Source organism: Eptesicus fuscus, chromosome 16 (assembly GCF_027574615.1).
Source record: "Eptesicus fuscus isolate TK198812 chromosome 16, DD_ASM_mEF_20220401, whole genome shotgun sequence".
In the NCBI taxonomy this organism is placed as follows: Eukaryota; Metazoa; Chordata; class Mammalia; order Chiroptera; family Vespertilionidae; genus Eptesicus; species Eptesicus fuscus.
Window position 1 is genome coordinate 36,371,135 of NC_072488.1, and position 27,949 is coordinate 36,399,083.

General features: G+C 39.6%; 1 protein-coding gene and 1 pseudogene across 8 annotated transcripts in view; one reads left to right on the top strand and one right to left on the bottom strand.

Annotated features, from left to right (window-relative positions):
* The window catches only part of EHBP1 (EH domain binding protein 1), a 442,179-nt gene that overhangs the window by 198,086 nt on the left and 216,144 nt on the right, over positions 1-27,949 (top strand). The gene's annotated exons all lie outside the window — the stretch shown is intronic.
* On the bottom strand, positions 2,124-27,495 carry LOC103291502 (protein Abitram-like; annotated as a pseudogene).

A 27,949-nucleotide genomic window follows, 5' to 3' on the forward strand; every position in this document is an offset into this window, starting at 1 on the left:
CACTTTAAGAAATCACCTGCCTATCTTTCTGCTCTTAGGCAAGGCTGTACCTAAAACATCACAGAAAGCTATGGTAATTATCTATATGGTTTGTTTGTGGTGTTTTTTTTTTTTAATCTGAAGAAAGAAGATCCTACAACTTGCCCTGAAGCAAGCTCAACACTACAAAAATATTTAAGTATTTAATTATACTGGAAGCTATGAAGTTGGGCCATCAATACGAAGACCTGTATACCTCTTTACCCTCACGTTTCATACTCTTTTAGTTACCTGTGGGGGCCAATAACTTTTATTTTATTAAAACATATTTTTAGTGGTTTCAGAGAGGAATGAAGAGAGAGAGAGAGAGAGAGAGAGAGAGAGAGAGAAACATCAATGATGAGAGAGAATCATTGATTGGCTGCCTCCTGCATGCCCCCTACTGGGGATAGAGCCTGTAATCCAGGCATGTGCCCTGAACCCCCCTCAACCCGGAAATCTAACTGTGACCTCCTGGTTTATAGGTTAATACTCAACCACTGAGCCATGCTAGCTTGGCTGAGGGCCAATAACTTTTTAAAAAACATCTAATCTACTTGGTTCAAAAGCAAGTAAGCATTTGTGAAAACTGTGTTTCATGGCCCTGGAACCTGGAAATGCAGGAAAAGAAGTATGTATTCATTATAACAATGGTATTTTACTTGTACCCTTCATATAGGTTTGGAGTTGGCCATATGAGCTGCTAAAATCCTATATAATAAAGAGGTAATATGCAAATTGACTGTCACGCCCTCACAAGATGGCTGCCTAGGACTAGTCCGGCAAGGGGGTGGGGGTTAGTGAGGGATGACCAAACAACTGAACAGCAGGCTGTGTGGGGCGACCAGGCCGGCGGGGGGCAGGGTGGGGGCACCGTGAGGGACGACCAGGCCAGCAGGGGGAGCAGTTGGGGGTGATTAGGCATGAATTTCGTGCACTGGGCCTCTAGTAATTACATAAAGAAGGAGATGAAGCATTCTGCCTGGCCACTAAGTCTCCTTTAGAAACAAGCACATTCAAATTCAGGTATTACATGTATCAGATTAAAAGTTCTCATGTGGTAGAATACAAAAGTGCTGTTTCATCACATATAGGCAAAAATATATATCTATAACTTTTAAAAACTGAAGTATTCAATAATCTTTTTTGTGTATTTTTTAAAACAATTTTAAAGTCTTTTATTTTAAATTCAGTGTAAATAAGTATACAATCTTAAACCATAAATTCAGGTTTTTTTTGTTTTGTTTTTTAGTTCAAATGATGTGAAACCTTTTGTTCTATTCAAAGGGCCTCTATGTCTTTGAATTACAGTAACTTCTCCTTTGCTCGTTACCCTGTAACAGTGTAACTAGTGTGAGACTGTTACAGAGTGACCGTAATGTGTGTACTGTTTTATAATACTTCTATAAATTAGGAAAGCCCTTTATATTTTTCAAAGCCTTTTCATGTTGTCTCTCATATAGGAGAGACATAGTGTTAGATTTCTGCTAAGGAGCCATAGTGTTAGATTTCTGCTTTGTTTCAGAGAGGAAGGCCATCCTGCAGCATAAAAGCTAGAGAAGGTACACTCCACACACTGCCTCTCCTCTACAGCCTGGAGAGGATTTGGGGCAGAAGGGGTGGGACTAGACTTTTGGTAGTGTCACACTGAAGCAAACTGGCTAAGAAAGGTCAGCTGTTGTTTCTTTTATCCTCAAACTGATGGAAGTTTAAGCAAAAGCAATTAACCATGCCATAACATTCAAGCAGAAGTATGTAAAAATATGGTATTTACTAATGAGTTATAGGATGGGTAAATTATTTTTACTTGCTACTTAAAACTTGTGTCTTCTTTTCCAAATTTTCCTCAAAATGCTCTGCTTGTTTTTAATCAGAAAAACACACCTGGGTTTATCAGTTTTTAGAAAGAGAAAAGCAAAAAAGGAGCAGGCTGGGTCCAAGGCAGGGCAGATTTGAGAGGCTAAAAACAAATGGGAACCAAGGTTTGTTATGCAAGAGAAAGAAAAAAACAAAAACAGGCTTTCCTGCAGAATTCTGGGTGTGGAGCATGCTTCTGTCATATGGTGGCACTTCTTTAGTGCACGGATCCAGTGCTGCATTGCTTTTTAGGCCATCTCAATCCTCACACTGCGTTTTACCACAGCTTCTTCATATTATTTTTGTGTCAGTAACCCTTCTGTTATGCTTTTACCTCGAATATGGGCAACACAACTGCAATGTAACCATCAGTGGATGGCTTCTCTTGAAGAATAGAAAGAAGGCTTATGGAGAATATTTCATTCAATTCTATCGGCTGTCCTTAAACACAACTAGATATAGTATATTCTTTCCCATCTGAGCAGTAAATCTTACACAAAAATGCAAGTTCTGTTAGAAACTGTGCCCCCATTTAAATTTCCTAGAGACCCTGTTTTGAAGTCTGCTACAGTTGGTACTGATTTGATAGGAAATGCTTTTGTTTTTCCACTTCGAAGAACTGCATGAGATTCTGCCATTGTGATAACACATATTCAGTTGGAATGCTGTAGTATATAGTGGTCCTCAGAGGGTTTTCCTTTGACGTCCACTTTGTACCAGCAAGTGAAGTAACGATCCACAAGTGACGGCATCACGGACTCCATGGCCACCCGCTTGGTAGCTATGGTGACATAGGGCACCACTACCTCTGCCATCAGAGACCCAAGTGCTTCCTCTCAATGGTTTTTATGTTAGTCATGTGTATCCCATAATTGGATGTCCCTTCTCCTTTTTGTAGTGATGGCAGTGGTGATGTTTCAATTTTGAAGCCATAGTGATGATACTTTAACCCTAGATTGTCTTAATGTATTCTGGTGTCCCTCAAAAATGTCATTTACCTTATACCATTTTTAATGGTATAGTCTGTCTCTGGTGATAAATAAAGCAGATTTCATATCTTTTATTTTTTTTTATTTTATTTTTCTTTAATGTCATTTTAATACCAAATCTGTAGTGACTCTTTAAAGAATGTTAATACCAGATTTTTGTTTTTAATGGTTTGAGGATGGTATATAAAAACCCAGGTCCGTTTCCTACAATTGCTGGTTAAGAAATTTTAAAGACCATCCAATTGTCTTTTATATTTGACTAGAGGCCCGATGCACGAAATTCATGCAAGAGTAGGCCTTCCTTCCCCCGGCTGCTGGCACCAGCTTCCCTCTGGCATCCGGGTCCCATGCTTCCCTCACTACCAAGTTATAGAGAAATGACCCCATTCTGTCACATACAGATATTTTTAAAATGAGAATTATTTAGCATGCCGAACCAAAGCAGTATATAACAATCTGTTCTGTAAGGCCCAAGAAGGAAGCTTTGAGCTCTTCATTGAGGCATTCCAACCATCACCTTACATGAAAAGGTTCAGTAAAACTATATACACAACATTCATAAGGCAAGATTCAATTACCTTTCTACTCAGCATCAGGCAACCAGAAGTGCTCCCAAACCAATGGCAAGGTACAAGATTGGTAAAGGATCAACTCTGGAGACCATCTGTAAATGTAAAGGCTATACACTTTGCTGGATTTTTATAACCTATTTATTCAAGGGTGGAAAATAACTATAAAGTATTTATCTAATTTACAAATCCTAATATTTAATACCAATGAATCCCATTTCTGATATTTACTGTGCAAATTAGCAATGTCTCAAGTGTTGATCACAATATGAAGAAAATAAGTACTTGTGGTTACTGCCTCTAGAGGGTAGCTGTCTGATACAGTGCTCCCCTTCATGTGGTTTCTCAGGACATTTGACTGCCCTTGAAGGTGAAGTTTAACTAAACTAACTTAGGAATTCATACCTATCACACCATCTATTCTGGTTGGATTATAGAGATCATAACAGGAGTGTTGTTAAATATTTAAAAGAGAGGATATATATATATATATATATATATATATATATATATATATATATATATATTTGTTTGTGCTATAGCATCAGGGTTGGCCTTAGGCCATGCATTCTTTTTTTTAAATTTTATTTTTTTGTTTAAAGTTACACAAATAGTAGTACATATGTCTCCTTTTTTTCCCCCATTGACCTTCCCCTGGCCTCCCCTTACCCCTGGGACATGCCCTCACCTCCCCGCCCCCCAGTGTCTTGCGTCCATTGATTATGCTTATATGCATGCATACAAGTCCTTCGGTTGATCTCTTACCTTACCCCTGCCCAACCCTCCCCAGCCTTCCTGCTTTAGTTTGACAGTCTATTCTATGCTTCTCTGCTTCTATATCTATTTTTGTTCATCAGTTTATAATGTTCTTTATTATGCACAAATGAGTGAGATCATGTGGTATTTTTCTTTCACTGATTGGCTTATTTACTTAGCATAATGCTCTCCAGTTCCATCCATGCTGTTGCAAATGGTAAGAATTCCTTCTTTTTTACAGCAGCGTAGTATTCCATTGTGTAGATGTACCACAGTTTTCTAATCCATTCATCTCCTGATGGGCATTTAGGCTGTTTCCAAATCTTAGCTATTATCAATTGTGCTGTTATGAACACAGGGGTGCATATATCCTTTCTGATTGCTCTTTCTGTTTTCTTGGGATATATTCCTAGAAGTGGTATTACTGGGTCAAATGGCAGTTCCATTTTTAATTTTTTGAGGAAACTCCATACTGTTTTTCCAAAGTGGCTGCACGAGTTTGCATTTCCACCAGCAGTGAAGGAGGGTTCCTTTTTCTCCACATCCTCTCCAGCACTTGTCGTTTGTTGATTTGTTGATGATAGCCATTCTGACAGGTGTGAGATGGTACCGCATTGTTGTTTTGATTTGCATCTCTCGGATGATTAATGACTTTGAGCATGTTTTCATATGTCTCTTGGCTTTTTGAATGTCCTCTTTCAAAAAGTGTCTATTTCGGTCCTTTGCCCATTTTTTGATTGGATTGTTTATCTTCCTTTTGTTAAGTTGTATGAGTTCCCTGTAAATGTTGGAGATTTAAACCCTTATTGGAGATAACATTGGCAAATATATTCTCCTGTGCAGTGGGCTTTCTTGTTGTTTTGTTCATGGTTTCTTTTGCTGTGCAGAAGCTTTTTATTTTGATGTAGTCCATTTGTTTATTTTCTCTTTAGTTTCCATTGCCCTAGGAGCTGTATCGGTAAAAATATTGCTGCGACAAATGTCTGCTGTTTTACTGCCTATGGCTTCCCATCTTACATTTAAGTCCTTTATCCATTTTGAATTTATTTTGGTGCAAGTTGGTGGTCTAGTTTTATTTTTTTGCAAGTATCTGTCCAGTTTTCCCAACACCATTTATTGAAGAGACTGTCTTGTCTCCATTGTATGCTCTTGCCTCCTTTGTCAAATATTAATTGAGCATACTGGCTTGTGTTGGTTTCTGGGTTCTCTGTTCTCTTCCACTGGTCTATATGTCTGTTCTTGTGCCAGTACCAAGCAGTTTTGAGAACAATGGCTTTGTAGTATAGCTTGATATCTGGTATTGTGATCCCTCCAACATTGTTCTTATTTCTCAAGATTGCTGCAGCTATTCAGGGTCTTTTTTTATTCCTGATGAATTTTTGGAGAATTTGTTCTACGTCTTTGAAGTATGCCGTTGGTATTTTAATGGGGATTGCGTTGAATTTATAGATTGCTTTGGGTAGTATGGACATTTTAATGATGTTGATTCTACCAATCTATGAACATGGTATAGTCTTCCATTTGTTCATGCCTTCCCATGCCTTCCTCTATCTCTTTTTTTAGTGTCCTGAAATTTTCTGAGTACAGGTCCTTTGTCTCCTTGTTTAAGTGTGCCAGGCCAACACAACCAGGGGTTCAGTGAGCCTGGGGGGGCGGCGACGGATTAAAGTAAAGACAGACAAAGAAAATAAGCTGGGGGTGGGGGATCTCCTGTGCCTAGCTGAGGCCACAGAGAGAGAGATCCAGACAGCAAGCTTTATTTTATAATCAATGGTAAACAAAGTAGTGGTCACCATAGTTACAATGTTCTTGTGAGTTTCACTTGTTTTGGTAGCACTTGCTGCACCTCCCACAGCCCATTAGCTACCCAGGAAGGATATAGGGAATGTCATAAGGTCAACCTTAATTTTGCTAAGAGGGCTGTGCCTCTAAGCTGGGACTTGTTTGTGGCTTTGCCAACAGGTCAATCCAAGGCTTAACCCTATAGCTGCTCCCTACATCTCTCCCTTCTTTTATTTTTAAGCTACTACAGTAAAACTTACATATCAAGAACAAAGCTCTGACTAGTAGAACAATAACAGAACAATGCCAATGCAAAACCCAAACTACAGACATGTTAACATTTTAAAACTTGAACATCAAGAACAAAACTCTGGCTATTAAAACAATAACAAAACAATGCCAATGCAACACAACGAGAGAGAAATCAAACTATAGACATGTTAACATTTTCAGCTACAAAATGAAAGATTCAGCTACAAAATGAAAGTTATCTACTCAGAGTCCTCAGATTTGGCTGAGCAAGACTTTACAGAAAACTGGTGGCTCACCAAAGCTAGTCAGCATTTCGGTCTCTTGCTTAGCCTTTGTTTTCTTCTTCCGCATTGCTGTCATCGAGGCAACTTTCAGTCTTTTGAAAGAAGGGACAAGGAGCTTTCCTGTACCTCCTCCAGCCGCGGGTGCCGCTTCTCTGTCTCCGCGATGAGGAGGCTCCACAGTTGCTGCAGGTTGGCAAGCCTCTGTGGGATGGTCTCGGCATTCAGGCTGCTGCTATTGATGACGATGCTCTGGCTCCTCTCAAAGATGCCGTTGATGTGAAGATGTTGATGCGAAGCTGGTGCTGTTGGATTTCCTTCTGGAGGGTCTGATTTTTCTTTATAATCCTCAGATTTGGACAGTCTTAATTTCCCATGTTTTACACCTAGCTATTACTAAACTTCGCTCCTTACCTTCCTTTTTGCTTTCTGCACGTGCTTTGCTGGAGCGTCCTTTCACCTCACAACTGCAGTTCCCCCAACTCAGGCCCACTTTGGGCGCCACATGTGCTGGACCAGCACATCCAAGGGTTCAGTGAGCCTGAGCGGGGGCGGCGAATGATTTAAAAAAGACAAAGAGACTAAGCAGGGGCTCGGTGGATCTCCTGTGCCTGGCTGAGGCCACAGATAGAGAGAGATCCAGACGGCAAGCTGATGCTTTATTTTATAGTTAGAGGTAAACAAGGTAGTGGTCACCATAGTTACAATGTTCTTTTGAGTTTCACTTGCTTTGGCAGCTCTTGCTGCACCTCCCACAGCCCATTAGCTACCCAGGAAGGATCTAAGGAACGTCATAAGGTCAAGCTTAATTTTGCTAAGAGGGCTGTGCCTCTAAGCTGGGACTTGTTTGTGGCTTTGCCAACAGGTCAGTCCGAGGCTTACCCTATAGTCGCTCCCTACAGTTAAGTTTATTCCTAGGTATCGTAATTTTTTTGTTGCAATGGTAAATGAGGTTGCTTTTCTGATTTCTCTTTCTGTGAATTCATTATTGGTATATAGAAAAGCCATAGACTTCTGGGTGTTAATTTTGTATCCTGCTACATTACCAAATTCATTTATTAAGTCTAGTAGTTTTTTGATAGAGTCTTTGGGGTTTTCTATGTACAATATCATGTCATCTGTGAATAAGGACAGTTTTACTTCTTCTTTTCCAATTTGGATGCCTTTTATTTCTTCTTCTTGTCTGATCGCAATGGCTAGTACTTCCAGTACTTTGTCGAACAGGAGTGGTGAGAGTGGGCATCTCTATCTTGTTCCTGTTCTTAGGGGAAATGGTTTTAATTTTTGCCCATTGAATATGATTTTGGCTGTGGGTTTATCATGTATGGCTTTTATTATGCTGAGGTATGATCCTTCTATTCCCACCTTGCTGAGAGATTTTATCAAGAAAGGGTGTTGGATTTTTTCAGATGCTTTTTCTGCATCAATGGATATGATTATATGGTTTTTATCTATCAGTTTGTTTATGTGGTGTATCACATTTATTGATTTGTGGATATTGTACCATCCTTGCATCCCCGGAATAAATCCCACTTGGTCATGGTATATGATCTTTCAAATGTAATGCTAGAGTCGATTTGCTAGAATTTTGTTGAGGATTTTGGCGTCTATGTTCATGAGGGATATTGGCCTGTAGTTCTCTTTCTTTGTATTGTCTTTATCTGGTTTTGGGATTAGGGTAATGCTGGCTTTGTAGAAAGAGCTTGGAAGTGCTCCTTCCTCTTGAAGTTTTTGGAATAGTCTGAAGAAAATATGTTTTATTTCTTCTTTGAATGTTTGATAAAACTCCCCTGTGAAGCTGTCTGGCCCAGGGCTTTTGTTTGTTGGAAGTTTTTTGATGACTGCTTCAATTTCCTCCATAGTTATTGGCCTATTTAGATTTTTTGATTCCTCCTGGTTGAGTTTTGAAGGTCGTATTTTTCTAGGAATATGTCCATTTCTTCTAGGTTGACCAGTTTATTAGAGTAGAGTTGTTCATAGTATTCTTTTTTGTGATTCTTCGTATTTCTGTGGGGTCTGCTGTTACTTTACCCCTTTTGTTTCTGGTTTTGCTTATTTGGGTCTTCTCTCTCTTGCTTTTTGGTGAGACTGGATAGAGGTTCATCAATCTTGTTTATCCTTTCAAAGAACCAGCTCTTGGTTTCATTGATCTTTTGTATTGTGTTTCTTTTTTTTTTAGTCTCTATGTTGTTTATCTCCCCTCTGATCTTTATTATTTCCTTTCTTCTGCTCACACTGGGCTTTTCTTGTTGCTCTCTTTCTAATTCTTCAAGTTGCAGAGTTAGATGGTTTATTACCAGTTTTTCTTATTATTTTTAGGTAGGCCTGTAATGCTGTGAACTTCCCTCTCAGGATTGCTTTCACTGTGTCCCAAAGATTTTGGATTGTTGTGTTTTCAATGTTGTTTGTTTCCAGGATGGTTTTTATTTCTTCTTTGATCTCTTTGGTAATCTACTCATTGTTTAATAGCATGCTATTCAGCTTCCAAGTGTTTGAATTTTTGTGATTGTTTTTACTGTAGTTGATTTCTAATTTTATGCCATTGTGATCTGAGAAGATGCTTGATATAATTTCAGTTATCTTGAATTTGGAGAGACTTTGCCTGTGTCCCAATATGTGGTCTATCTTTGAAAATTTCCCATGGGCACTTGAGAAGAATGTATATTCTGTAGTTTTGGGGTGGAATGTTCTAAAGATGTCAATTAAGTCCATCTGACCTAGTGAGTTATTTAGGATTGATGTTTCTTTGCTAATTTTTTGTCTAGAGGATTTATCCAGTGATGTTAATGGGGTATTAAAGTCTCCTACTATGATTGTGTTGCTGTCAATCTCTCCCCTGATATCTTCCAGAAGTTTTTTTATGTATTTGGATGCTCCTGCATTGGGTGCATAAATGTTTACCAGTGTTATATCCTCTTGTTGTTTTGATTCCTTTAGAATTATGAAGTGGCCTTTCTTGTCTCTTGTTATGGTCTTCACTTTGAGGTCTATTTCGTGAAATTTAAGTATTGCTACCCCAGCATTTTTTTTCATTCCCATTTGCCTGGTAGATATTTTTCTATCCCTTCACTTTCAGTCTGTATGAGTCCCTTGTTCTGAGGTGGTTCTCCTGTAGACAGCATATATATGGGTCATGTTTTCTTTCTTTTTTTAAAAAATATATTTTTATTGATTTTAGAGAGGAAGGGAGAGGGAGAGAGAAAGAAACATCAACGATGAAAGAGAATCATTGCTCAGCTGCCTCCTGCATGTCCCCTACTGGGGATTGAGCCCGCAACCCAGGCATGTGCCCTTGACGGGAATTGAACCTGGGACCCTTCAGTCCGCAGGCTGATGCTCTATCCACTGAGCCAAACCAGCTAGGGCATGGGTCATGTTTTCTTATTCATTCAGTCACTCAATATCTTTTGATTGGAGCATTTAATCCATTTACATTTAATGTTATTATTGACAGGTACTTGTTTGTAGCCATTTCTGTATTTTATGCCTGTGTTCCTTCCTCCCTTTCTATTTCTTCTTTTTACAGCATTCCCTTTAGCATTTCTTGCATTGCTGGCTTGGTAGTGATAAACTCCCTTAGCCTTTTTTTTTTTTTTGGTCTGCGAAGCTCCTGATTACCCCTTCAATTTTGATTGATAGTCTTGCTGGATAGAGTATTCTTGGACTCAGTCCTTTGCTTTCCATCACTTTGTATACTCCCTTCCATTCCCTTCTATCTTGATGTGTTTCTGTTGAGAAATCACTTGATAATCTGAGGGGAGATCCTTTGTAGGTAACTCTCTGTCTCTCTCGCAGCCTTTAAGATTCTCTTTTTATCACTAACATTTGCCATTGTGATTATGACGTGTCTTGATGTGGGTCTTTTGGGATTCATCTTGCTTGGGTCTCTCTGTACTTGTGTAACTTTTTTCTTCCCCACATTAGGGAAGTTTTCTGTCATTATTTCTTCAAGTAGATTTTCTAATCCTTGCTGCTCTTCTTGTCCTTCTGGCAGCCCTATTATACATATGTTACTTCATTTTTTGTTGTCTCAAAGCTCCCTTAGGCTCTCCTCCTGCTTTTTAATTTTTTTTCTCCAGTTGCTGTTCAGATTGGGCTTGTTTCTCTACCTTATCTTCTAACTTACTAATTCGGTCTTCTGCTTCTTCTAGTCTACTAATTAAAACCCTCCATGGTGTTTTTGATTGCAGCTATATCACTTTTTATTTCTTCCTGATTTTTGCATAGGGTGCTGATTTTCTTATCCATCCGGTGTATGAACTGTACAACCATAACTCTGAATTCTTTTTCTGTCATGTTGCATGCCTCCATTTCCTTTCTTGGCGATTCCTCTTGGGATTGTTTTGTTGTCTCCCCATTCTAACTATCACCAGAAGGTTCAAACGCTGAGTTGTGGGGGTCTGGGACGTATGCAGTGGGAGCTTAGTGCCACCTGAGTGTCACTGAAGAGCTCCGACACCAAGACGTGTGGCTGCCGTGGGTTGGTGGGAGCCATGCTTGTCCAGGATCAGAGTCACTGGCACTCAGTGCAGCCTCGTACATGCACCTAGAATCAGAGACCCCGCTGGCATGTGCCGAAAATCAGAGTTCCCTAGCACATGCCAGGAGTCAGAGTCCCTCTGTGCTTGCACTGAGAATCACATATCAGTCTCTGATGCTTGGTGCGGCCTGGCGCCGAGAATCAGGTTCTCTGTGTGCGCATGCACCAAGAGTTGGAGTCACTGGCTCTTATTGTGCATGCACCGGGAATCAGGGATTCCAGGTGTGTGTGATGAGAAACAGAGTCAAGTCACTGGTGCTTAGTGCTGCCTCTTGCACAGAGAATCAAGGTCCATGGTCTGCTTGGGGGACCGGGTTGCACAGCCACCCTGTGTTGGCAGGAGATCCACTCCTGTGCTGCAGAAAACAGACTTCCGTGTGCACTTGCCCAGAATCAAAGTCAGGTGGCACTGCCTCCCTGTGTGGGAGTGGGGTCTGGTCACGCGAGTGCGCACTGCAGGAAACAGCCTCCCAGTGTCTGCACGCTCAGGCTCAAATTCAGGCAGCCGAGCCGCCCTGTGTGGGTGTGGGGTCTTGTCGCATGAGTGCACTCTGCATGAACCAGATTCCCAGTGTCCATGCACCCAGGCTCAAATTCAGGCAGCGGAGCCGGAGCCACCCTGTGTGGTCAGGAGGCCTGCTTGCACGGGGCGGGTCCAATTGTTCCTATGGCACTGCAGCAAGCCTGCGGGGAGGCGGATGGGTTCTGTGACTCACAGAAATCTGTTGCCAGGATGTCTGGATTCTTGGTGTCTGTGGGTCTGCAGCTATGGTTGCAGGTCTTTGTATCTAGTGGCTGTAGGGTCCCGGTTTGCTTCTGAGACCAGATTGGGTGGTGGCGAGGCTAGGATCCTAGTCTCAAGCAGTTCTGTTTTTCAAGATGGCGTGGTCTCTGTCACTGCGCTGGCCGCCCCCGGAGTGTCCCTGGTGGCGGCGGGGTTTCGCTGTCTAAGACTGCCCAATTTGGCAGCTCCTTGAAATACCTGCAGGATCCTCTCTCTCTCTCTCTCTCTCTCTCTCTCTCTCTCTCTCTCTCACTCACACACACACACACACACACACACACACACACACACACACCACACTCCTCTATCGCTCCCTCATTCTCTCACATACTCTCCCTTCCTTCCCTTTTGCCGGTCGCAATCTTCTCTTGCCATTGAGAGGAAATATTATTATACCTGTCACTTTTCACTGTGTTTTAAAACTTTTAAAAATGTGTTTCAAAATACATTTGATCAGCAAATAAAAATACCTGTACTAGTAATAAGTTTACTTATTCATTGGTGTTCTCTTCATCAGAGATTTGAGATCTGGCTTTTAATTTTTTTGATACAATTCTTAGTAAACTTATTACTAGTATTTAGAATCATGTTTACCTATTTGTTATTAAGTGGCATAATTTACTTAAACTAAATTTTATAATTTATAGCCCTTTTTATTTTATAGAGTTTATATATTTGAATTTTACAAGTAGATTGGTTAGTTTTACATTTGTTAACTAGAGACCAATAGAATCCATGCATTCATTCAACAATTACAGAGCACCTGCCACATGCAGGGAATTGTACTAAACTATAATATACCGGTAATTCTCAAACTGTAGTATGCATTAGAATTACCTTGGGAGCTTGTTAGATCTTAAGTGAGATCCAGGACTCTGAATTTTAACAAATATATCAGGTGTTATGGGTGAAGATGGTCCCAGTCCACATTTGAGGAACATAGTTTAAGAGATAACTAATTAAGCAGACTAAACACTAACTTTGAAGAGGCCCACAGTCTGGTGTAGACAAACAAGGAAACAAAACTAATAATTGATGTCATATGGGGTGATGTGCATGGGATCCTAACTCTGGTTGAGGAACTAGAGAGGCTTCTCAAAATATTAGATTTCTTAATTTCGTGGTTCTCAATGTGATGGGGGGACATTTTTGCCCCTTAGGGAACATCTGGCAATGTCTGGAGACTTGATTATCATGATTTGGTGGGAGAGGGTCAAGGTTTACTACTGGCATCTAGTGGGTAGAGGCCAGGGATATTGCTAAACATTCCATAATGCATAGGAAAGTTCCCCTGTAAAAAAAGAAAACAGAATTATTTGGTCCAAAATATCAATAGTTCTGTGCTTAAGAAACCCTGCTTAATTATTTTCTCCTCTCTTTAATGGCTGTTGTTCCTCTCCCCCGACTCCCTGCACACATAGGTTTTAGAAATTGCACAAGTATTACATTAGAATACATGATATTAAATGTGAACAGATGATTATTTTAAAATATTTAAACAATAAACAAATATATAAAGTAAAAAAGTTCTCATACATAATTCTTCTAGACATTTTTTTTTCATGAAATTACTTATACATATAGTTTGAGGTGGGTAGGTTTCTGTTTTGTTTTTAAATGGCATCACACTTGATATTTTGTGCTTGCTTTTCTCACTGTACTGTGTGTAATTGCTATATAATTTTCCATAGTTTAGATGGATGTACCATAACGATTTAACCATTCTTCTGCTAATGGATGGTAAGGTTGTTTTCAGTTTACTTGATGGTGTTATAAGTAGTACTTCATTGAGATTTATGCGTATGTGCACAATAGGGTCTCAGATTCTGGGATAGATCCCCCAAAATGGAGTTGTTCAGTCAAAGGGGATATTTATTTTATTTTGATAATTTTAATGCTAAAGAAATATCCTCATAATAGACTATAATTATTTCTGTTCCCACCAAAAGTGATTGAAATGCCTATTTTCTATATCCTGACCAACACTAGATATTACTGGACTTTTTAAAAAAAAAGGTTTTATTGATTTTTTTACAGAGAGGAAGGGAGAGGGATAGAGAGTCAGAAACGTCGATGAGAGAGAAACATCGATCAGCTGCCTCCTGCACACCCCCTACTGGGGATGTGCCTGCAACCAATGTACATGCCCTTGACCAGAATCGAACCTTGGACCTTTCAGTCTGCAGGCTGATGCTCTATCCACTGAGCCAAATGGGTTAGGGCATTACTGGACTTTTTAATTGTCACTCTGATGAGTGATAAAGAGGATGAAGAGTTTTCTGAGCTTCTAAGCAGTGGGGGAGAAATCACAGAAGAAAATATACCTGGATTTATCTACATAAAAATCAAAACCAATATATATGCATATATATTTAAAAATCATAGTAAGCCCTGGCCAGGTTGCTCAGTTGGTTGGAGCATTGTCCCTTACACCAAAAATATTTCGGGTTCAACTCCTGGTTGGGGTGCGGATGGGAGGATGAAAGGCAAACTGATATTTCTTTTTCACATTTCTTTCTCTCTCTCTCTCTCTCTCTCTCTCTCTCTCTCGCTCTCTCGCTCTCTCGCTCTCTCGCTCTCTCGCTCTTCCTCCATCCCTCCCTCCTCTTTTTCTCTCTCCCTTCTTCTCTCTCTAATAAATCAATGGAAACAAAAGCATTGAGGATTAACAACAACAAAAAAGATGTTCATTGTAGCATGAATTCTAAATGACAAATGTGAAATGACTTACATGTTCATTAATAGGGAATACTTATGTAAATTTGTGCTGTAACCATATTTCAAAATGATAAGCAACTTCTAAAATTTAGGTTTACAGAGTTATATTTTAAGCTTAAAAATGTAAGATTTTACAAATAGTAAGCTATTTTTTAAAAAACTAGAGAAAATGTCAAAATATTAGCAGTGGTTTCAGCTAGTGGGTAAAGTTTTGAGTGTTTTGCACTACCCTATGTATTTATAATTTTGTTTAATGAATTTTTTCTTATAAGAAAAGATATCATTAAAAAAAGATGATCACTCTCATAGAATTATGGAAGATGAAATCTAAGTGTGTATGAGCCTACAAAAAGGGCAACAAGTCCAGAGAGTATAGCAGTGGTCTGTTCACAGATGATGATGCTTGAATTTAGGAAAAAGTGGCATTGAAGATAGAAAATTGCTTTCCAGATTCTGGAGAGATTTAGCAGTTAGAGCAAACTTAGTTTGGTGAGTCCTGGGATTGGGAGGTGTGATGGAAGGTGGTACAATTCACCAAGATGAGAACTAAGGGGAGAAACCGCACAAAGAATAGAGATGAGTTCAGTTTGGCTATGCTGAGTTAAGGTAAATATTGGGCACTGAATGCTTTGATCTGGAAGTCAGGAGTAGGTCTGTCTAGTTATGAAGATTTGCGAGTCATTACAGCACACACATTGAAATCCTGGCCATGAATGATGTAACCCTCAGCTATCAGATCTTTAACAGATTATCTTACTTCCCTTAGAACAGTGGTCGGCAAACTCTGGCTCGCGAGCCACATGCGGCTCTTTCGTCCGTTGAGTGTGGCTCTTCCACAAAATACCACATGCGGGCGCGCACGTACAGTGCGATCGAAACTTCGTGGCCCATGCGCAGAAGTCGGTTTTCGGCTCTCAAAAGAAATTTCAATCGTTGTACTGTTGATATTTGGCTCTGTTGACTAATGAGTTTGCCGACTACTGCCTTAGAACATATACTGAAAACTAATGGAAAATTCTGATAGTGTAGTTCCTGGTTAAGGTTAAAAAATATCTATCTATATAAAAGCCTAAGTGACCATCGCAACTGAACAGACGACCAAACAGGCTGCGTAGGGCGACCAGACTGGCAGAGGGGTTACCAAACGACCGAGCAGCAGGCTACATGGGGCGACCAGGCCGCTAGGGAGGTTAGTGAGGGGCAACCAAAAGACTGAGCAGCAGGCTGAGTGGGGTGACCCGGCCGGCAGGAGGGTTAGTGAGGGGCGACCAAACGACAGAGCAGTAGGCTGCGTTGGGTGACCAGGATGGCAGAGGGGTTAGTGAAGGGCGACCAAACAACCGAACAGTAGGCTGCGTGGGATGACCAGGTCGGCAGAGGGGGCAGTTGGGGGCAACCAGGCCAGCAGGATGGCAGTTGGGGACAATCAGGCTGGAAGGCAGAGGCAGTTAGGGGTGATAAGGCAGGCAGGCAGGTGAGCGGTTTGGAGCCAGCGGTCCAGGATTGTGAGAGGGATGTCCGATTGTGAGAGGGATGTCCCTGGGATCCGGCCTAAACCGGCAGTCGGAAATCCCCCAAGGGGTCCTGGATTGGAGAGGGTGCAGGCTGGGCTGAGAGAACCCTTCCTCCCGCCCCCCCCCCCTGCTGTGCACCGGGCCTCTAGTATATATAAAATAGTATGAGTAAGCTTTTAGTGGCTTTCTTTAGGCTTTTAGGAGTAGAGGTTGATATAACTGCTCTTTAGCAACTTTGTAGGAGACTTAACTTGAGGGTAGGACACTAATAATTTTTTTTTTTTTTTACAACTTACAATTGGTTTAGACCTTTGACTGGAATACTTGTATTTTTGTATATATCTGGAATTTCCCTCTATTTGATCAGGTTGAGGTTTTTTATTTGGATTTTTTAGAGAGCTGTTAGATTTCATTCTAAAATCAATATATTTTTATAAATGTTTTTGAGTACATATCTAAACATATTTTTAACAATTCTTTCAATTCACATTTGTGCTACTGGATTCTTCCATCCAACCATCTAAGTTGGTTATTTTAGCTGACATGTTTTCTAATTAAGTCTTTGAGGTTGAGAGAGCTCCCTGTGGCATGTCTGCTTTAGCAGTTAATTGCTCCATGGACTCCAAATTAAATTCTGTATTATTCCAGTTTGGTCTGCTGATGAAGCAATGATCTTTTCAGCACGGCCTGAGAAATGCAGGGCTTGTGACAGCTTAAAGGACCAGCATCACAGTTTTGGAAAAGTTAGTTTGACTTTTAGATCGACTTTTTCTCATTTGAAAATAAAATTTAAGTGTTATCACAGAGTTAAATGAGAGAATACCAGGCACATAATAGGCTCTCAATAAGTATTTTAAAGAATAAATAAAGCAAAATTATTGGCCTTGATACTGTGGTGTACCAAGTTGTTATTGTTATTTTTATTTTTTTAGAAATAACAAGGTATTGGGCATTTTTAGGTGAAATTTGATTGAAAAGTACCAGGAAACAAATACGATAACTTTCTGTTAAGGATGGTATAAGGTGTTTTTGCATTAGGGTCACAGGTTGGATTAAGAAACCTTTAAAAGGTCCCTTCTAACTCCACATTACCTCATTTGACCATTTTGGTTCTTGAGTCAATAGAGAAAATGGTTATTTACACAGATACTTGGGTGTGTTAGTTTTTTACTGTGAAATAATTCATATAGTCATAAAATAGAGGGTAAGATCTAATAACAGACTTTTAAACATGAATCTGGTCACATGACTTTAGAATGCTATTCAGAATTCTTGGTTGCCTTGATTCAGTTGTACAGAATCAGAATTTAGAGTTCCAATGGAGAAGAATGAGCAGAATCAGGCATTAGACTGTGAGACTATAGACTGGCATGTGCTGCAAGCATTGATTTATCATTACTTGCTTATGGCAGCGCTGAGACATAGCATCTAAACAGACAAAACAAGAGAATGGTATGGTTGCATTGATGATCACAGGTTCACATCTAAAGAATTCCCATAAATTCTCAAATAATTCTAATAAGTCACTAAGAATTGCCAAATTGAAGAGGTTAGGTCAATGTGAGATAAGTGAACATTGTTTTGATGGCTATTTCTTTTATCAGAATGATTAGTTAGTTCTGTACTTACAAAATTCAGATGAAGAATTCTGCTTCTGACAATGTGATAGAATAGATAGTATGAATAACTCTCCTATTGGAAAACAGATAAAAGCTTGGGTAAAATAGGACCAAATGATCTTTATGAATGCACTCTTAAAATGACACAGATAAAAAGAATCCAAAGAATTTTTTTTTTAATTGAAAGCAGGAAGTCTAGAAGATAAGCATTCATCATAGCTTTCCCACTCAGGGTTTCTACTGAACTAGTGATTTACTGCTCTTACCACTGCATGGAGATGTCAAAAAAGTCTAGCACTTCCCATTTCCCCAAGATGGAACGTCTGATAAGATCCCCTTGTTGCACAAAGCAGACACCCCGAATAACAGGTCACAAATAGCCAAAGACACTCTTTAAAAAAATTTTTTTTTAAATAGGTTTTTATTGATTTTTAGAAAGAGAGCAAGGGAAAGGGATAGAGATAAACTTTGATCTGCTACCTCCTACATGCCACCAATGGGGATCAAGCCCACAACCCAGGCATGTACCCTGACCAGAATGGAACCAGTGACCTCTTGGTTCATGGGTCGATGCTCAGCCACTGAGCCACACCGGCCAGGCCAAAGACTCTTGAAGTATGAAAATAAGGAGAGGAACCATGAGAATGTAGTTATTCATGTTATAATCAGTTAATTCCTTATTAGTTATTAAAAAATCTTTATTTTATGCAGTACAGAGGAAACATTCACCTATTGCTTGTATTGTAAACACTTGAATACCAGTGAGAATATATTGAGGTGGAGAATTTATTTTAGGTCTAGCAAGAATGTAGGGGGATCCATGCATAAATTTTAATAACTACATTGCTACATTACTGTAGTAACTACTTAACTAGAGATATTACTTTAAAGCAAACATTCTGCATGGAGTTCTGCATTTGTTTTCCTCATTTCAACATTGCTGATTCTGGATAGACTATTTGTAATATTAATGTAATAAACCATGTTAAATGGCTCATAAATATTAATAGTAAACATTATTCATTAAGCACCTACTATATGCTAACTGCTCATGTGTTGTCCCAAGGATTTCTATAGGATATACTTCTAGGATGGGAATTGCTGAGTTTTAAGGTATACGTGTTCAACTTTACAAGGTAATGTCAAATTACCCTCCAAAGTGTCTGATCAATTGAAAATCTCTCCTGCAGTGTAAGAGAGTTTGCATTGTTCTTATTAACACTTGGTATCATCCAACATTTAAAAATATTTACCAATCTGAGAGTGTGAAACTGAGGTTCAGATACATGAAGAAATATGCCAAAGGTAAAACAGTGAATAAGTGCTGGTGCCACATACAACAGGCTGGATTTCAAAGAAATGGAAATATATAGGTTGATTCTTTTTTATAACAATGAGAATAGTTATTAAAAATGGGAATGAGATTTCTTAAGTATAATAATGTTACATAAGAACTTCGTTAGGGGGAACTATTTCTTTTTATTTAGTTATTTTTATTTTACAACAGAACATACTTTAATATCCATGAAAGAAAGTATGTATTACATGCTATTTTATTTATTTATTTATTTATTTATTTATTTATTTATTTATTTAATAAGTCTTTATTGTTCAGATTATTACAATTGTTTCTCCTTTTTCCCCCCATAGCTCCCCTCCACCCGGTTCCCACCCCACCATCTGCCCTTACCTCCCCCCCACTGTCCTCATCCATAGGTGTACGATTTTAGTCCACTCCCTTTCTATGCCCCTGATTCTATTATATTCACCAGTTTATTCTGTTCTTCAGATTTTTAATTCACTTGATTTTTAGATTCACTTGTTGATAGATATGTATTTGTTGTTTATAGTTTTTAATCTTTACTTTTTTCTTCTTCCTCTTCTTAAATAATACCTTTCAGCATTTCATATAATACTGGTTTGGTGGTGATGAACTCCTTTAGCTTTTTCTTATCTGTGAAGCTCTTTATCTGACCTTCCATTCTGAATGATAACTTCGCTGGGTAGAGTAATCTTGGTTGTAGGTTCTTGCCATTCATCAATTGAATATTTCTTGCCACTCTCATCTGGCCTGCATAGTTTCTGTTGAGAAATCAGCTGACAATCGTATGGGTGCTCCCTTGTAGGTAATTAACTGTTTTTCTCTTGCTGCTTTTAATATTCTCTCTTTGTTTTTTGCTCTTGGCATTTTAATTATGATGTGTCTTGGTGTGGTCCTCTTTGGATTCCTCTTGTTTGGGGTTCTGTGCACTTCCTGGGCTTGTAAGTCTATTTCTTTCACCAGGTGGGGGAAGTTTTCAGTCATTATTTCTTCACATATGTTTTCATTATCTTGCTCTCTCTCTTCTTCTGGCACCCCCATTATTCTGATGTTAGTACGCTTAAAGTTGTCCCAGAGGCTTCTTACACCATCTTCAACTTTTTGGATTCTTTTTACTTTTTGCTTTTCTGGTTGATAGTTCTTTGCTACTCTGTATTTCAAATCTTTGACTTGATTCTTGCGTTCCTCTGGTTTGCTGTTGGGTCTCTGTATAATATTTTTATTTCAGTTAGTGTATGTTTAATTTCCAGTTGGTCCTTTTTTCATATCCTCGAGGGTCTCATTAAATTTATCGGCCTTTTCTAGGAAATTCTTGAAAAACCTTATAACCGTGGTTTTGAACTCTATATCCAGTTGTTTGTTTTCCTCCATTTCTTTCATTTGTGATCTGTTTCTTTGTCTCCGCATTTTTGCTGCTTCCCTGATTTGGAGGGGTGGCTTTGTGTGCTAGGTGTCCAATGGCTCAGCCTCCCCAGTTACCTGAGGTGGACACTCTTGGTGCTCCCCTTTGTGGACTGTGTGTACAGCCTTGTTGTAGTTAAGTCTTGATTGTTGTTGGTATCACTGGGAGGAATTGACCTTCAGGCCAATTGGTTGTGAGTATCAGCTGTGTCTACGCCGCGAGACCTTCTGTATTGGAGACAGCCTTGTAGGATCAGACTTACAAAATTGCAAAAGCCTCTGTGCTCAGCTTGGATGGGGCGGAGTCTCAGGGCTGAGCTGACAGTCTTGGCTTCCTGTCAGCCCTGCCCTTGCGCATGCGCCTCCTTCCGCAGCTCCCCTGAGTTTCTGCCTGACAGTCCAGAATCCCCCTGTAAGAGCGTGGGTCTCCCAGGGGCTCGCCTGGAACTGGGTTTCAGTGCAGTCGGAACTGGGATTCAGTGCAGTCAGGAGCTTCCGACTCCCTTCCGCTAGGAAAAGCCTGCAGCAACCTCCACAGTCAGACCTCTCTGCGTGCACTGATGTGTGCGTGCACGTGCGCCTCCAGACCCTTCCCTGCCGCGGCTCCCCCGAGTTTCCGAGTCTCCGATTCTCCGTGTGCCTTTCTCTACAGTCCAGACTCCACCAGTATGAGCCTGTGTCCACGGGGTTTCGGCCGGAACTGGGGTTCAGTGCAGTCAGGGGCTTCCTTTCCCCTCCCGCCAGCCAGGCACTCGGCCACCCTTCCTCTCTGCGTGCACGTCTCCGTACCTCAGAGCTTTTCGGCTCCTCTGATCTGTGAGCTTTTCTCTTTCCTTGTAGTTGTAGAATTTCCACTCAGCCAGCTTTCCTGTGGTTTTGGATGATGTCCGTTCTGTCTTTTAGTTGTTGTTTTGAAATTGTTGTGCAAGGCAGCAGTTTAGATGCTTACCTAGGCCGCCATCTTGGTTTCTCTACATGCTATTTTAAATGATATCTTCAAAATGGAACAAATACCTTGTTAAATATTGTTTTACTTTTCAGTGATACTATATCATGTTCCAGAATACTAAATTGTTTAGTGCAAAATTTAGATGTGATTCCATGGACATTTTTTTTTATTGTCTAAAGTTTTATATATGTCTCCTTTTTCCTCAATTGACCCCTCCCCCCTCCAGCCATTCTCACCCAGGCAAGCCTCCACCGCCCCAGTGTCTGTGTCCATTGGTTATGCTAATATGCATGCATACAAGTCCTTTGGTTGCTCTCTATCCCCCCCTCCCCTACCATTTGTCTGTAGATTGATCTATTCTTATTCATCAAATTATGTTGATCATTATATCCCACATATGAGTGATATCATGTGATATTTATCTTTCTCCGACTGGCTTATTTCACTTAGCATAATGCTCTCCAGTTCCATCCACGTTATTGCAAATGTTAAAAGTTCCTTCTTTTTTATAGCAGCATAGTATTCCATTGTGTAGATGTACAACAGTTTTTTAATCCACTCATCTGCTGATGGGTACTTAAGCTGTTTCCAAATCTTAACTATTGTAAATTGTGCTGCTATGAACATAGGGGTGCATATATCCTTTCTGATTGGTCTTTCTGGTTTCTTGGGATATAGTCCTAGGAGTGGTATTACTGGGTCAAATGGGAGTTCCATTTTTAACTTTTTGAGGAAACTCCATACTGTCTTCCACAGTGGCTGCACCAGTCTGCATTCCCACCAGGAGCGCAGGAGGGTTCCTTTTTCTCCACGTCCTCGCCAGCACTTGTCATTTGTTGATTTGTTGATGATAGCCATTTTGACAGGTGTGAGATGATACCGCATTGTCGTTTTGATTTGCATCTCTCGGATGATTAGTGACTTTGAGCACGTTTTCATATGTCTCTGGGCCTCTTTCGAAAAGTGTCTGTTTAGATCCTTTGGCCATTTTTGATTGGATCATTTATCTTCCTTTTGTTAAGTTGTATGAGTTCTTTGTAAATTTTAGAGATTAAGCCCTGATCGGAAATATCATTGGCAAATATGTTCTCCCATGCAGTGGGCTTTTTGTTGTTTTGTTGATGGTTTCTTTTGCAGTGCAGAAGCTTTTTATTTTGCTGTAGTCCCATTTGTTTATTTTTTCCTTTGTCTCCATTGCCCTAGGAAGCTGTGTCTATAAAGATATTGCTGCAACATATGTCTGCTATTTTGCTGCCTGTGGAGTCTTGTAGGATTTTTATGGTTTCCCGTCTTACATTCAAGTCCTTTAGCCATTTTGAGTTTGTTTTTGTGTATGGTATAAATTGGTGATCTAGTTTCATTTTTTTGCATGTATCTGTCCAAATTTCCCAGCACCGTTTATTAAAGAGATTGTTTTGACTCCATTGTATGCTCTCGCCTCCTTTTTCAAATATTAATTGACCATAATGGCTTGGGTTGATTTCTGGGTTCTCTGTTCTGTTCCATTGGTCTATATGTCTGTTCTTGTGCCAGTACCAGGCAGTTTTGAGAACTGTAGCTTGGTAATATAGCTTGACATTTGGTATTGTGATCCCTCCAACTTTGTTCTTCTTTCTCAGGATTGCTGTGGCTATTTGGGGTCTTTTTTTATTCCAGATGAATTTTTGGAGAGTTTGTTCTAGGTCTTTGAAATATGCTGTTGGTATTTTAATGGGGATTGCATTGAATCTGTAGATTGCTTTGGGTAGTATGGACATTTTAATGATGTTGATTCTACCAATCCATGAACATGGTATGTTCTTCCATTTGTTTATGTCTTCCTCTACCTCTTTTTTCAAACCAGGTCTTTTGTTTGCTGGAAGATTTTTGATCACTGCTTCAGTTTCTTTGGTAGTTATCTGCCTATTAGGTTTTTTTATTCTTCCTGATTGAGTTTTGGGAGCTTGTATTTTTCTAAGAATATGTCCATTTTGTCTAGGTTGTCCATTTTGTTGGAATAGAGTTGTTCATAGTATTTTTTCATAATTGTTGGTATTTCTGTGGGATTGGTTGTTACTTCACCTCTTTCATTTCTGATTTTGTTTATTTGGTTCTTGGTGAGCCTGGCTAGAGATTCATCAATCTTGTTTATCCTTTCAAAGAACCAGCTCTTGGTTTTGTTGATCTTTTGTATTGTTTTTTGGGTCTCTATGTCATTTATCTCCCCTCTGATCTTTATTATTTCCTTCCTTCTGCTTATGCTGGGCTTTTCTTGTTGCTCTCTTTCTAACTCCTTGAGTTGTATGGTTAGATAATTTATTACCATTTTTTTTTGTTTTTTGAGGTAGGCCTGTAGTGCAGTGAACTTCCCTCTCAAGACTGCTTTCACTGTGTCCCATAGATTTTTGAATTGTTGTATTTTCATTGTCATTAGTGGTCATGATGCTTTTTATTTCTTCTTTGATCTCTTTGGTAACCCAATCATTGTTTAATAGCATGCTATCTATTCTCCTGATATTTGATATTTTTTATTGTTTTATTGTTGTTGATTTCTAGTTTTATGCCATTGTGATCTGAGAAGATGCTTGATATGATTTCTATCTTGAATTTGGAGAGACTTTGCCTGTGTCCCAATATGTGGTTTATCTTTGTAAATGACCCATGTGCACTTGAGAAGAATGTATATTCTGTGGCTTTGGGGTGAAATGATCTGAAGATGTCAATTAATTCCATCTGATCTAGTGAGTCATTTAGGATTGATGTTTCTTTGCTGATTTTTTTGTTTAGAGGATTTGTCCAGTGGTGTTAGTGGGGTATTTAAGTCCCCTAGTATGACTGTATTGCTGTCAATCTCTCCCTTAATATCCTGCAGAAGTTTTTTTATGTATTTGGGTGCTCCTGTATTGCTTGCATATATGTTTACGTTTACGAGAGTTACATCTTCTTGTTGAATTGCTCCCTTTAGTATTATGAAGTGGCCTTCCTTATCTCTTGTTATGGCATTTCACTTTGAGGTCTAATTTGTCAGATATAAGTATTGCTACCCCAGCTTTTTTTTTTTTTTCATTTCCATTCTCCTGAAAAACCTTTTTCTATCCCTTCACCATCAGTCTGTGTGAGTTCTTTGTTCTGAGGTGGGTTTCCTGTAGACAGCAGATATATGGGTCATTTTTCCTTATCCACTCAGCTACCCTCTGTCTTTTGTTTGGGGCATTTAATCCATTTACTTTTAAAATTATTATTGATAGTTACTTGTTTGTTGCCATTTTTATTCCTTTTGCCTGTGTTTCTTCTTCCCTTCCTATTTCTTCTTTTTACAGTAGACCCTTTAGCATTTCTTGCATTGCTGGTTTGGTGGTAATAAACTCCCTTAATCCTTTTTTGTCTGTGAAGCTCCTGACTTCACCCTCAATTTTGATTGATAGCCTTGCTGGGTACAGTATTCTTGGATTCAGACCCTTCTTTGCATGACTTTGTATATTTCATTCCATTCCCTTATGGCCTGATGTGTTTCTGTTGAGAAATCAGTCACTAATCTGATGGGGGATCCTTTGTAGGCAACTTTCTCTCTCTCTCTGGCAGCCGTTAAGATTCTTGCTTTTCTGTTGGTGTTTGCCAATTTAATTATAATGTGTCTTGGTGTCGGTCTTTTGGGGTTCATGATACTAATAAAGGTGACCACCAGAGATAAGAGAGTAAAGGTGACCACCAGAGATAAGAGAGTTAGGGGATAGAACAGAGTGCAAAAATGATATTGAGAAAAGGGAGAAAAGAAAGAGAAGAAAAAAGAAGGGGGTAAAAAAAAATATGTATATGAGGAGAAAACTCCAATAAAACAACAAGTAATCCAAAAAAATGCAAACAACAAACACCCAGAGATGAATGCAAACTACAAACAACAACTAATCCAAAATATGTAAACTACAAAGCCCCAAACAACAAACACCCAGATGAATCTAAGGAAGCAGAGCTTATTTCCAGAAGGTAAGGTCAAGGAATTGAATGAATGGGGAAATAGCCGCAATTCAGTATAGAGCTGGTAGAAAGAGAATGAGTGCATAAGAAAAAAAGTAAAAAACTAAATACAAAAAATGAAAAAAAAAGTATATTAAAGTATCTATACAAAAGAAAATTAATATATATATATAAAAATTTTCCCCTTCTTTAATCTATCTACCTATGTATTTGTTTACTATTGGAAAAGGAGAATAGAGAGTAGATAGGCCTGAGTTTGTGATTGGAATTAGTTAAGCTATTAGTAGAAGAAGAGAACCAACGAGGAGAGGAAAAACTGAAGTAAAATTTTAAAAAAAGAAAAAAACAACAAAAACAAGCAATAAAAACCATACTAATCAACAATCAAACAAACAACACGAAGACATAGAAAGGAAAAGAAAAGGAATAAAAAGAAAATTTAGAAAGAGAAGAGAGAAGTGTGTATCGACTTGGAGCAGGGGAGCAGAAATTAGATATATGAGTAAGATCAATTTTTCACAGGGAGTAAAGAGAAAGGATTCAGAAAAACTAAAGCAGGAACAGGGTAAGAGAAACAGGACAAAAGGGGAAAGTGAGGAAGAGAGTGTTAGAATAAAGGAAAAATTGAGATAGAGCAAAATAATGCTAAAGGAAAAATAAAAATAGAATGTAGAACACTAATCTCAAAATAAAATAAAATAACGAAAAAATAGCCCTAACCGGCTTGGTGGATAGAGCATTGGCCTGCGGATTGAAGGGTCCCAGGTTCAATTACGGTCAAGGGCATGTACCTTGGTCGTGGGCACATCCCCAGTGGGGGATGTGCAGGAGGCAGCTGATCAATGTTTCTCTCTCACTGATGTTTCTAACTCTCTATTCCTCTCCCTTCCTTTGTGTAAAAAATCAATAAAATATATATATATATATATATATATATATATATATATATATATATATTTTAATTTCAAAAAATAAAACAAAACTTTTTAAAAAGGTAAAATAATTGTAGTAGTAATAGAAATTAAAAATAAAAATATAATAAAAAAGGTAAAATCAAGTGAGAAAAAAAATTAGTTTCTCAAGTAAAAGATAAAAAATAAAAATGTGAAGTAGTGAAGGTCTTTCACTTCCTCTACTGTTCTGCTTGGCAGGTCTGTTTCCTGTCAGGTAGACAGCACAGTATTGAAGTTCCCTGCGCTCCACCACTCCTCTGTGTCATGAGCCACAATCCTGTTTTCAAGCAGTTGGGGTCTTTGTTTCTTAGCCTGCCTTTAGTTGTATTTACATAAGAATCAATTTCTGATAGAACCCCTGGGTGGCAGTGTTCCTATATTGATATCCAGTGCTAAAAGGCCCCTCACCTACCCAGTAGTTAGATTGCTTTCCCTGCAGTACTCAATACTGGGTTGGGGGAATAGACTGCCCTAGAGCTGGTTTTCTGCTCATCTCTCCCCACTCTGAACCCCAGGTTCCACAAAAAAAACTTCCCCTGCAGTCTTGGTGAGTGTTTTTTAATTGGAAGATCCTATGTACTGACTTAGCAATCAAAAGCAAGGATTTTAAAAGAAAAAGAAGAGAAAAAAAAAGCCACAGGATGCGTGCAGACTCGTGTCTTTTTCCCCCCTGGCATTCCGCAGTCGGTATACTGGTAGAACTTCAGGCTGTCTTTCTGGGCCTAGCCCTGCTGTGGGTTAATTTCTATAGTCCCCTTCTACCAGCAGCACTAGGGACCCCCTTCCACATTCGAGGGCTACACTGACCCCAACAGCTGCAGATTTCATGGGGCGCAGTCTTCCTCTGAAACTCTATTTCCCGCTGTGCACGTTTTGCGCGTGTTTCTTTCTCCAGCCTGGACCCCAGATCTCACCTTTCCCTAGGCCAGTGACGGGCAACCTTTTGAGCTTGGTGTGTCAAACTTCGCCAAAAAACTGAGCATAACTCGGGTAGTGTGTCACTTTGAGGAAAAAACATTATTTCGCAAATGTTTCATCCTCGGCATGCGGCCGCGTGTCATCTGAAATGGCTACGCTTGTCATAGGTTCACCATCACTGCCCTAGGCTATATCTGACCTTTCCGTCCACAGATTTCCTCACCAGCTGTATTTAATTCACCAATTCTGGGTGGATGTAATCGAAGTAATCGATTCAGCTGCTCCTTCTTATCTGCTCTATGAGAAGGCGCAGGGCTCATCCGCGTATTCACGCCGCTTTGTCTCCTCCTGGACAGACTTTTTAGGTGCCCACGGTCACAGAGGCTAGAGTCCCGGTGTTCCTGGGTTCGAAGCTGAAGCAGCTTGTCCCTGGGATTTGTGGTTTTAGGGTCCTGGGAGGTACCCGAGGTCTACCCGGTTGAAGGTAAGGCTGGGCTTCAGATCACTGCCACTCTCCCCTTCAAGTGGTGCGGTCTCTGCAGCAGAGCCAGCTACTCCAGGAGAGTTTTCAGCAGCAGTAGAGGCTGTTTGGCTAGGGGAACCCCATCCAGCAGCCCCCAACAATTCCTTAGAATATAGTTGTCCCTCACTCACAAATATAGACAATCCCCACACATCCACGCATTCTCCTTTTGTTCTCTCACACACTATCGTGCAGCCTGCTGTCCCATCAGCAGCCAACTTGGATTTCTCAGGGGGGAACTATTTCTGAAA